This window comes from Mya arenaria, chromosome 12 (genome assembly GCF_026914265.1).
Source record: "Mya arenaria isolate MELC-2E11 chromosome 12, ASM2691426v1".
NCBI lineage: Eukaryota > Metazoa > Mollusca > Bivalvia > Myida > Myidae > Mya > Mya arenaria.
The window spans coordinates 51,159,199-51,171,226 of NC_069133.1; positions in this window are offsets into that span (position 1 = coordinate 51,159,199).

The following is a 12,028-nucleotide window of genomic DNA, read 5'->3' on the forward strand; positions in this document are numbered from 1 at the left end:
TGCAGTTCTAAGCATGTTATATATCGGATGTCTATGAGGTTGTGTGCGAAACGGTACATAATCACCAATCTGCTATCATCCCATTTCTTCTGTGAGGAATTCAAGTAAATGTTGCTTATCGTCTGGTTGCTGCTGCTTGTGATCTTGTAGCCTCCGATGACAAACCGGTTCTAGTTGTTGAAAGTTTTGTTTTTTCTGTCCTCATGGGAGAGATCGAATGACTGCAAGAGTTCCTCCAGGGTTCTTTCCAGATGTGGCTATGGCTAGGTTATGGCCGTGGCCTCGACCGTAACCGGAAACAGTTTCTGAAATGACGTAAATATAACGTTGTAACACAGTTTTATGGAGGTTCTGTATTTGTTGCCAAAGTAAGTAACATTGTTTCGACGTTAAGAAAACCTCCACATTTATAACGCTGTGTTTACGTTTCTCGATATTAAAGCAACGCTAGCGTGTCTTCGAAGTTCCTAGTGACTAGGACACAACCGATTTTTTGTCCAGGATGACTGACTTGATTTTCGGATCGCTGTGCAGAATGCCATTTCCGATATGGAATCATGATCTACGTTTCCCCTTGTCAATGTCGCCAACGATAGCTTCCAATAAGTTCTATTTACCCACTGCATTGCCTGATAAACTACTGTACCCATTTTTAATACTGCAACTCACACGGTAAGAGTTCTGAAAATCATTATGTTTAGTTATGTTTTATTGAAATAGGGCAGTTCCTTGCAAGGTCAGATTTTATGATAGATTGAAATACACTGTATTTCCAATAACTGTTTTTCGAGTTATTATCATCTTAACTAAATGACACTCAAGGTGTAAGGCCACCAGTAATTGATACACACAGCAATATTTTAGTTTTCATGTGTACGCGGCAATGGTGCCAATGTCGGACGAATTAAGTGAACCACTGCCGAAGTGAACCAGGTTTTAGTGAACCATTAAGCCGGACAAAGGTAACCATCTATAAATTATGTAGGGAATGTTAACATATTAATAATGTTTAATATTGTAGAAATAAAGCATAAAACATTCTAGAAGGTCTGTATATAATGCTGGCCTTTTTTTGTGGCATCAGTCAATGTTTCAATATAGACTAGCATCAGCCATGTCCGTTGAATACCCGAATTACCTGGGTAATGGTTCATTTAATCCTGCACTCAAGAAGAAGGTACGGTGTACGGGAATTGTCGATTTTAGTTTTGCGAAATCTACAAACGAGCAAACAATAAGTTCTCCGGAGGTCACGGACGGCAACGAAAGAAATAATAATTTTAGTTTTTCTTACCACATCAGGTTATAATTGCATATGCATTTTCATCTCATTTTATCACCCTTCTTTTATGTCATGAAACGCATATACACTTGTGTAATTATCTCTGTAGGATTGACCATTAGTTCTCTAAATATCCGAAAAAAGGTTACTGAAAATCAGTGAAATTCCAATAGCTTGCAAGGTCGCGTGTCCCCGATTCAGCTCCTCACTATTTTGGACCTGTCTCTGATACTGTTCGGCCCATTACTCATTTATTGTGTAGACGTTTTGGCCCATTATTTTAAGCTTTTTCAATTAAAACAATTCTAGTAAATGTTGGTCCGAATAAACAAATCTTTTATGCACCGGTCATTGTAACTACGCCACCCCATGCTTTCCTGATTCAATTAACAAAAACAACCATATAAACACTACGTGGATATGTCGATTAGTAAAAATTAACACACTTAGTCTTGCAAAAAATATTTCAACACCCGTTAGTTGTTATCCAGTTTTTCGATTTTTCGTTAATTCAACCAACCACCACCATTTTGATGCCGAAGCCAACATTCAAAACTCCTCGGCTATTTTCTTTTGAAACGACAGGTTGTTTTGATAGAAAATAGCGGAGGAGTTCCGAATGCAAAGCCAAAGTATATCGAGTGCTGACAATTTTGATTGTGCCTTGTTGCAAACCAAGAACCATTCAAAATAGTTGTAAGAAAACGCCATTAGGGATGCATCATATTTACTCGTTTATATCTAGCAATCAACATGATGATTCCATATTGGAAATGGCAGACTTTTGGCGATGTTATATATGTGATGTCAAATATCAATTTTGGATGGACTAAGTTACCACTGCTAAGGCAAATAATCAGTAATTTTTGCAGACATTTCGCATTTAGGTACTTTTTCGCTTTTTAGTCATCTCAAAATATGTTGGTCATCCGGACTGGCATTTATGAAAGAGCATCACATTTCAGAAAGGCTGTTATCTGTTTATTATACTTATCAGGTTTTCTGCCAGCCTTTATGTGTGCCTTCCACTGTCAAGGTTTTTTGCAGACCTGCTTTAATTGAATTTGGTCCGACATTCCTAAATCCACATCACGACAATGATGTGCGCAAAAATTGGCTCGGTCTAATCCAAAAAAATAAAAAGTTGTCAAAACGTTCAATCTGTGAGAGTGCAGCTTTAAATTGTATATCACATCTATTAAAATATTACAAGATACAAGAATCTTTATTTAAAGTCGGGTATGTGTTAAGAAGAAACATTAGCTCAATGAACTATTTTCCGACATGAATAACAGACATACATAACATATGAAAAAAAATAACAATGAGCTTGTGACCTGCAAATAAAATAAAATATTATTTACAATCAGTTTTTATTTGTTTTCAGTTGAAGCAACTAAACCGTGAATCATGGGAGGAGAAACATGGATCACACAGGCTGAGGCTGAGTATAGTGGCAAGTACAAGGGGAGTCCATTGGTCTGGAAACATAAGTACTTCAATCCCTGGAGCCGCATTGGTCGACCTATGGTAAGCCAAAACTTGTTGTTTTGCAGACACCCATGTTGAAGGACACAGATTAAGTCAAATTCATTTCTGCTATGGTTGGTTCCTGAGAAATCATTATTTTGTGCATAAAGTGAGCCACATGTAAAATTCAGCCATAGGAGCAGCTGGCAATCAAAACTAAAACCTTATTGTTGAAATTTAAAAAGGCTGTTAATGTATTTATACATGGCTGTTTTAAATGGTTAATAACATGCTGTATGCCCAAGATTACATCAAATGTGGAAAAAAATCACTTATCAGTAAGTGTTTTTATTGTATTCACAGCAATAAAAGGGATACAGAATTACCAGTTCCTCCAGGCTGTTCAAACGCTTCTTTCAAAACCTAAAATTGAATGCACCATATAATAAATGATAAACAGTACCACAATTGAAATGATGCAAATTTGAGCATACAGTTTTTTAAGCCTTTTTGCATCTGAAACCTTGTTATTATTTATGTGTTTTACCAAAGCTATATACCTATCAGTTACATCCTTTTGCAAAAGTTGAACATTTCTAACAATAACTTAGATGCAATTTGTCATTAAACAATTTTGGTTTGAGTTTTCTTTCTGTGTTTTTCTTTTCTTTTTCCGATCCTCATGAAACTTTATATGTTTCAGCATGATATTTAATACCAATGTGATTATTGAGCATCTAAAATATAAATAAAAGCTAAACCGCTCGGTCAAATATAAATTTTCAATTTTTCATATATAAATTTTTAGCTCAACTTTTCAAGAACAAGGAAAGCTATACTTCCCACTTTGTTGTTGTTGTCATTGTCGGCGTCCAACATTGGTTAAGGTTTTGCATGTAATTTTGCCTTCACATTCTATATGGAAATATCTTTGCAAATGTATTGCATTGAAATTTTAGACACATGTTCTCATCCATCCAACCTACTTAATTAGACAGTTTGATAACCAGATTCTGCATAAATTTAGGTTTTGTATGTATGCACACATAAGTCAATACCTCACTGATATCTTAATGTATTGCATTGGAACTTTATACTAGATTTCTCAACCATCCATCATACTAATTTAATCAAGTTAGAGAACTCTAGTTTGCATATAATGCAAATAATGGCCGTTTATTATTCCACTTATTAATTTTGGTCTTGCTTTTAACCTAATTTAACAGTGATTCATGAAAACTATGCAATCCTTAAACTTAAAAGTGGTAGAACAGTGGTGGAATAGTAGTGGAACAGTGGTGGAGTAGTGGTGGAATAGTTAAGTGCACCGTGTTTGTGATACTATTCACAAAGTCATCAGTGTTCATCAATTTTCAAGAAACTCTCATAAACAGGTGTCATGTTGTAACCATAAAGCCTTGGTCTAAGGATGCAGAAAGTGTGTACATGAAATATCAGCCTTATATTCCAATGCATATAAGGCTTATATGGTAACAGTATATACATTCATATACCTCAGCGCTTTGTTTTGACAAAGTGTAATTCAGCAATGCTTTAAGCATGCTGTTAGTTTGCTGCTTTAGAGTTATGTCTTAACTTATTTATTTCAAATGCCAAATCAAATGATCTTGGGCAGACTGTGCTCTTGATATGGTTTAAATGGACGGCAACCTGCAAGTGTATGCAAAACTGATTTAAAGATGTGCCTTGATTTTCTATTTCAGTTTCTTATCTTCACCATGTCCACCATATATTTTTCAATAAAAGGCCTTGGGGCCATGGGTGAAAGAAAGGCAGCAAAGGAACGCAATGCACGACAAGATAAGGACTTTGCCCAGTATTGCCAGGATGCCCTCGAGTGGAACAAGGCCGGTCGCCCATCCCTGTAGACCACACACATAGAGAACTTGGTGTTTACAGAAATATTTCATATCTATTTTCTTATTGAATAAAGGGTTAAAGTCAAGATATGATGTACTACAGGTCTTGTAGAAAAAATATCGGAAGTTTTTGTTTTTTGAAGTGAACTCTTTTATCGAATTAATTTATGTGAACAATTTATGTAAATAAAGATACTGTTTTTTGTGAAAACTGAATTCTGAAAACTCTTGTCTTTGTTTTTCATGTATTGACACTTTATACCTCTTCAGAGTGGGAATAAATAGGAGTCGCTGGACTGTTTGATGTGAAGGTCAGGTTGGAAGTTGGTTAGTTGATTTGTGAAGTGAAAATCTCGCACATTTTATATTGCCTTAGTTTTGATGCCGGATGCACTAAAAAGGCCTACCTTTGTGTTACTCAAAACTTTTTAAAGATATTCACATGGAACTTGGTACATACTTGTTTTACCAGTGATAATTATGTGTACATGTTATGCATAGCCCATTCATATAATGCCTTAAAAGCTCTTCTTCAAGAGACATACACTCTAATTCAGGGGTAAAATATACTTCTCCAACTGGACCTTGATAGCAGGTCATACCATCCACGGTTGATGAACTTCTCCATACCCGGACCTAGATATCCGGTCATACTGTCCATGACTGATGAACTTCTTTATCCCAAGTCCTTGATATCCGGTCATACTGTCCATGGTCCATGATCTTCCTCATCCCAGAACCTGGATTCTGGTCATACCGTCCATGGCTGATAAACTTCCCCATCCTCTGACCTCGATATCTGGTCATACCGTCCATTGCTGATGAACTTCTCCATCCCTGGACCTTGATATCCGGTCATACCGTCCATTGCTGATGAACTTCTCCATCCCTGGACCTTGATATCCAGTCATAACATCCATTGCTGATGAGCTTCTCCATCCCTGGATCTTGATATCTTGTCATATCTTCCATGGGTTATTAACTTCTCCATCCCTGGACCTTGATATCTGGTCATACTGTCCATGGGTTATGAACTTCTCCATCCCCGGACCTTGATATCTGGTCATATCTTCCATGGGTTATTAACTTCTCCATCCCCGGACCTTGATATCCGGTCATACTGTCCATGGGTTATGAACCTCCCCATCCCCGGACCTTGATATTTGGTCATAGCATCCATGATCTCCGGACGATGTTATCCGGTTATTCTGTCCATGGCTGATGAACTTCTCAATATACATGTACCTGGAAACTTGGTCAGTTCAACCATTGAACATAATTGGTAAAGATAAAATGCTGCTGGTTGTCTAACACTTGTAAACTATATAATACATGTATATCTCTTTGTCTTATAATTTCATCTACTGAACGATTATTCCTAATGAATATTCATCACCTCAATTTATGTCGGATTTATGGAGCTGAAAATGCGCTTTAATTGGTTATAAGAGTATTTTTTTTCAAACTCCAGTGTGTCAGGCGCGATACACTAGTAATTTGTTGCGTAGTTTAAAGTGCATTTTTGAAAATATTAGAAGAATTTAAATATATAAAAACATACTATTTGAGCAAATGATGCAATTTCAGGCTTTCAATATTACTGTCTTCCTGCCACAAATATTTAAAAAAATTAGTAATTTTGATTTTAAGATGTATTTACTTGATTCAAATAATGTGGTAAATGATTTCTCTGAAATTATTTAACTGTTCCTGGAACTAGTTTACGTTGTATGACTTGTTTGAATGTCATAATAGGCATGTTCGATGATCTGGTTCAGTTGAAGGAGATTACTTACGCTTATTTAGTATCCGCTATGTTGTTAAATAAAACTGATAATTCACTGGCATTCTAAAATTGTTTTGAGATTGAATATTAACCACTTAATAGCGCAGTAGGTAGAGTGGACGAATTTGGGCAAATGTACTCCTGCATTGTAGGTTTTAGTTCAACTGATTGCTGGCATATAGAAATAGGACCGTCTGTTTGTCTGCACATCCCCATGGTTTCATATAAATTACTTAAGAACGCTTTGGCCGAGGACCCTCAAACTTGGTAGATAGGTTTGTCATGACCAGTGGATGAACCCTATTGATTTTTAGGTCAGTGGTACTAGGGTCAAGAGTGCGGTGATCTTGAGCTGAAAATCTGTTTCCAATTAATAGCTGTATAACGCTTGGGCAAAGGGACCGCAGTTGGATGAACCCTATTGATTTTGAGGTAAATGTATGAGGGTCAGAGTTCAAGGTTTTTTGTGACGTTGAGCGGAAAATTTATGATCAATAACTGAAGATCCCAAGGAGCTATGCACCATGATTTTGAGGTCAGTGGGTGAAAGACCAAGTGGTGACTGAGGTGAAATCTGTCCCCAATCAATCACTGAAAAAGGCTGGGGCCCACGGAACTTATATTTAAAAGGAAGGTTTGTATTGACCGCATTGGAAATGAACTTTATTGATTTGAGGTCTGTGTCAAAGGTTAAGGTCGTAGTAACCTTGAGCTTGAAATTCGTTTCCGATCATTAACTGCAGCTGTTTGTTCAGAGGGACCACAAACTTGGTAGGCATGTTAATAATGACCAGTAGGAAAACCATATTGATTTATTGGTTGATAGGTCAAGGTCTATGTGACCGTGATACAAAAAACCGTTACCGACAAATAGCTGAAGAACGGTCGATCGCAGGGTCTTCAGACTTGTCTACATTTTGTAACGGTATGATCTACAAATTTCATAAAACTTGATATTGCATAAATTATTTATAAAAAAATTATGCCATTTAAACCAAAAGCCATATTCCATAGGTGTGTAGATGTTTTTAAGAAGAGCAGGTTGTTTTTGTACATGAATCTAGTTATATTTAAAAAAATAGAAACAAAGGATAAGGACCTCAAACCAGGGAGGCAAATTGGTTATGACCAGCAGATAAACCGTATTGATTTTGAGGTCAGTGGGTTAAAGGTCAAGGTGATGGTGACCTTATGCCGAAAAGCTGTTCTCGATCATCAACTGGAGAAGGCCCAGGTGCTTCAGACTTGGTAGGCAGATTGGTCATGACAGTAGATGAACCTTGATTTTAGGTCAGTTGGTAAATGTGAATGTCAATAACAGATTAACACTCGGACCTATAGACCTCAGACTTGGTATACAGTTTCAACTCTACCAGAGAACGACCCCTATTCATAATGGATACTGGGATTCCTATACGGTAAACATGATCATCATTCATCATTTCCCCCAAGTTATCAAGTGCTTACTATTTTGTTTCTGTACTAATTTGAACCTAAACGTTTATTTTTTTCATACCATTTTTTTTCTATTATGTTTTCATTAAAAACTTGATTCCAGGCAAAATATCTCAAACATGTAAACTACTCACAGACCTACATGCTCAAAGTGCCAAACAATCGTATTTGTAAGTACATGTATAACAAACACTATAAATTGACATCCACTCAATCTTGCAGAGACTCCTCAACTGTGTTTATATCTTTTGCTATTTCAGAATGTTAGCGATCAATATTTTCAAACTCCATACTAACTTCTAAGGAAGGGTGGTCGTCAAGAAAATGTCCTATACGGTCCATTTAGGCCTAAATACTTACAGCTATATTTTCAACGAAGCCTTTCGGGGGAACGGCATTTGTCGCGTTCCTGTGACAGCTGTTGTTGTTTAGTAATGTTAGTTGTTTTTCCATAACTCATGATGCCCTTTTGGCTCTACTATCTTAAGGCTGATCTTAAATCGAGCTCAAAATCTGTTTCCAATCAATTACAGAAGAACGCTGGGGCTAAGGAATCTCAGTTTATGATCCTATTGATTTTGAGGTCTGTTTGTCAAAGCTCAAGGTCTTGATGACCATTAACAACTTGAATCCAAGAAAAATATCCCCAACTTGTGCAATATTCACATACATACATGTACATGTTCAAAAGTGTCAAACAATCGTATTTATAAGTACAACAAACTCGAATTGACATCCATTCAATATTGAGTGAAGTATATAATATATATTTTTCTCTTCTTATTGATTTCATGGCAATGATACTAATATATCTTTTTGTACAATGGAGTCGACCAGACAACAATAATAAATATTAGAGCCAAAGAAAACGTGAGCATTTATCCGGAAGGGCTTTAAGTCTACCCCTTCCTGTTTCGCAGTTTTAGGGGAGAGTAGAATATATATAGTTTATCATATGACGTCATAACGCGGGAAATAGATATTTCAAAGTTAATACTTTTAATTAAGGAATGAATTGCGGGGTTGATGTCATTATCGGGGTATGAACGCAATTGGGCTGGTCTAAGTGTGTGGAGTCCGAAGGACTCTACGCGTACTTTGACCAGCCCAATTGCGTTCATATCCCCGATAATGAGATCAACCCCGCAATTAATTCCTTATATTTATACCAATAGTTCATTATTTTATTCAAGAGACGTTAAAAAAATACTTCATTTCATTTCGGATTACCTTTCAGTAATCCTTTCTTACCAATTCTGTAAAAATGACGACCCAACTTTTACCGATAACATTTTTTTTTCAAATGACGTCACAATAACACGGGAAAAGATCGACCACTTGAAATCACTTTTAAACGTTAAATTGAAACACTTTTGGCAACAAAACTTTTAAAATATAATAACTTAGCACTTTCTAAAATGTTGATTTATATTTTACGGGACCTGCTGACACAATACAAACAATAGCAAGATCAATAGTTTTCATGTACAGCACTATCACAAGTAACACTGTACCATCTGAACTCAAAAATGCTGAAGTTAAACCATTGTTTAAGAAAAACAACAGATCTGATGTTTCAAACTATCGACTTGTAAGCATACTATGTACAGTTTCAAAAATCTTAGAAAGAGTTGTATACAACCAACTAGAATCTTTTCTTGTTAAACATGGATTATTTTACGAACTTCAAAGTGGTTTTAGATGTAACTATTCAACTTACTCCTGCCTAATTCATTTGACTGACCATATAAAACAACAAATTCCAAAGGTCTATATACAAGAATGATTTTCTGGATCTTCAAAAGGCATTTGATACCGTAGATTACAAAATTCTATGTCAGAAGTCAAAAGAAATTGGTTTGGAATCAATTGAGTGGCTTCAATCATATTTATCTGGACAAGTTGTCAATGTAAATTATACAACGTCTGAATTCATGAACATCTCTTGTGGCGTTCCTCAAGGAAGCATACTTGGACCGTTGCTGTTTTTATGCTATGTTAATGATATGAGTATAAGCATAAGTGAAAAATGTAAATTAATATTATATGCAGATGATGGGGCTATCCATTTCTCAGACAAAGATCGGTCTGTTATTAGTAATGTACTCGGCAAGGAACTTGAAAACTGTAGTAAGTGGTTAGTTGACAACAAACTGTCTTTGCATCTTGGAAAAACAGAATGTATTTTATTTTGGTCTAAAAGGAAACTAACAAAAGTTGATAGCTTCAATGTAATCTGCAATGGTCATATCATAAAACCTAAACAATCTGTTAAATATCTTGGAAGTATACTGGACAATGATCTCAGTGCTGCATCTATTGTTAACAATATTGTCAGTAAAGTTAATTCTAGGTTAAAAAATGTATATAGACAAAATCGTTTTTTCAGATATGAATCTAAGAAGACTGTTATGTAACTCCTTAATACAATGTCATTTTGACTATGCATCGACATCTTGGTACAGTGGTATATCTAAAGTATTCTAAACAATTCAAGGACAGATTACAGGTCACTCAAAACAAAGTTGTCAGATTTTTTTATGGCTATGATTGTAGAACTTCCATGAAAGCCTCGGCTTTCAGTGATATTGAATGGCTTAATATAGAAAATAGGATAAAGCAACTACGACTAAACCATATACATAAAATCTTTGATAGCAAATGCCCATCATACTGTAATACATGAACATTTTACCAGTCTCATCTACACATTCTTACAACAGTAGACATAGTGCTGGAAATTTCGAAGTGCCACAGGCTGACAGTTTTATATTAAATACTTTCCTTTATCAAGCAATCCAGGACTGGAATAGTCTTCCAATAAAGTTAAAAAAAATGAAAAATAAGAATACTTTTAAAAAAGAAGTGAAATCACACCTCATTGTTGGTATGAAATGTGCAGAAATGGAAGATTTCCTATTTTATTAATTGTTATTCATATAATCTTGCATATCAGTTCTCAGATTTTTGTCATATTATGCTTAAGTGTCATATGGTTTTAACAGTCGGTTGCATTATAACTGTAAAAGAAGTTCGATCACAAACATTTAATAATTCTTTAACTGGTCAAGAGTACATGCATGTTATTTTTGTATAAGAAAACCTAATTTGAACAGCTTACAACTGAGATCTTGGCAAATAATTATATTTGTCATAAGGACCCCATTGAAAATAAGTTGAATAACTTAAATGGGTTATCCTGTGTTATATATTTGCCACATTGAATTAAATCTTTATTAACGCACGTATGTATCCAAAGCATTCTAATGATGCTGTGCTTTAGTATATATGTCATCACTAATACTTTGTTAATCAGTCTGTGGTATTACTTTATGAGATATTTGGTTTGTTACTATGACACACACACACACACACACACACACACACGCACACACGCACGCACACACACACACACACATATATATATATATATATGCACGAATAAATTTATCTATCTATCCATCCATGCATCCATCCACCCACCCACCCATCTTGTGGATATGCGATGAATTGCGATCCGAACATATTATATCCGAAGATGTTGCGTTCATCGATTGATGAACGCAATTGGCGAAAGATAGTTCATTTAAGGAATGGAAGTTGAGGTGTAAATATTAAATGTTAAACGTCGAATTGAAACGCTAATGACAACAAAACAATACACAAATATAGTTCATTTAAGGAATGGAAGTTGAGGTGTAAATATTAAATGTTAAACGTCGAATTGAAACGCTAATGACAACAAAACAATTAACAAATAAACTACTTTTTGTAGCGTAACCTCATAGTTGCACGATTACCATCCTTTGTTATAAATTGGCCATTCACAAATTGAAATGTCTGGCGGTGTTTTTCAAAGGTAAGTTATATATTTCAGACTTCTTTATTCCACACAAATATTTTGTTAGCGACAATAATAATTTAAGGAATCATGTTAAACATTATTTATTAACCGGGAGTTGTTTTCATAAAGACTATTAGTAAACATAGAGGTATTTCCCTTCAATTTTTCGTTCGCAAAGTGAAATATACCCATTTTACACATGTATGTTAATCATGAACTCGTCTGCCTAGGGAGTATATAAGCTCGTCGCTCAGTGTAAATAGTCATTCCAATAGTTCGCCCGGTAAGCTCAATCGGTAGAGCGTTGGACT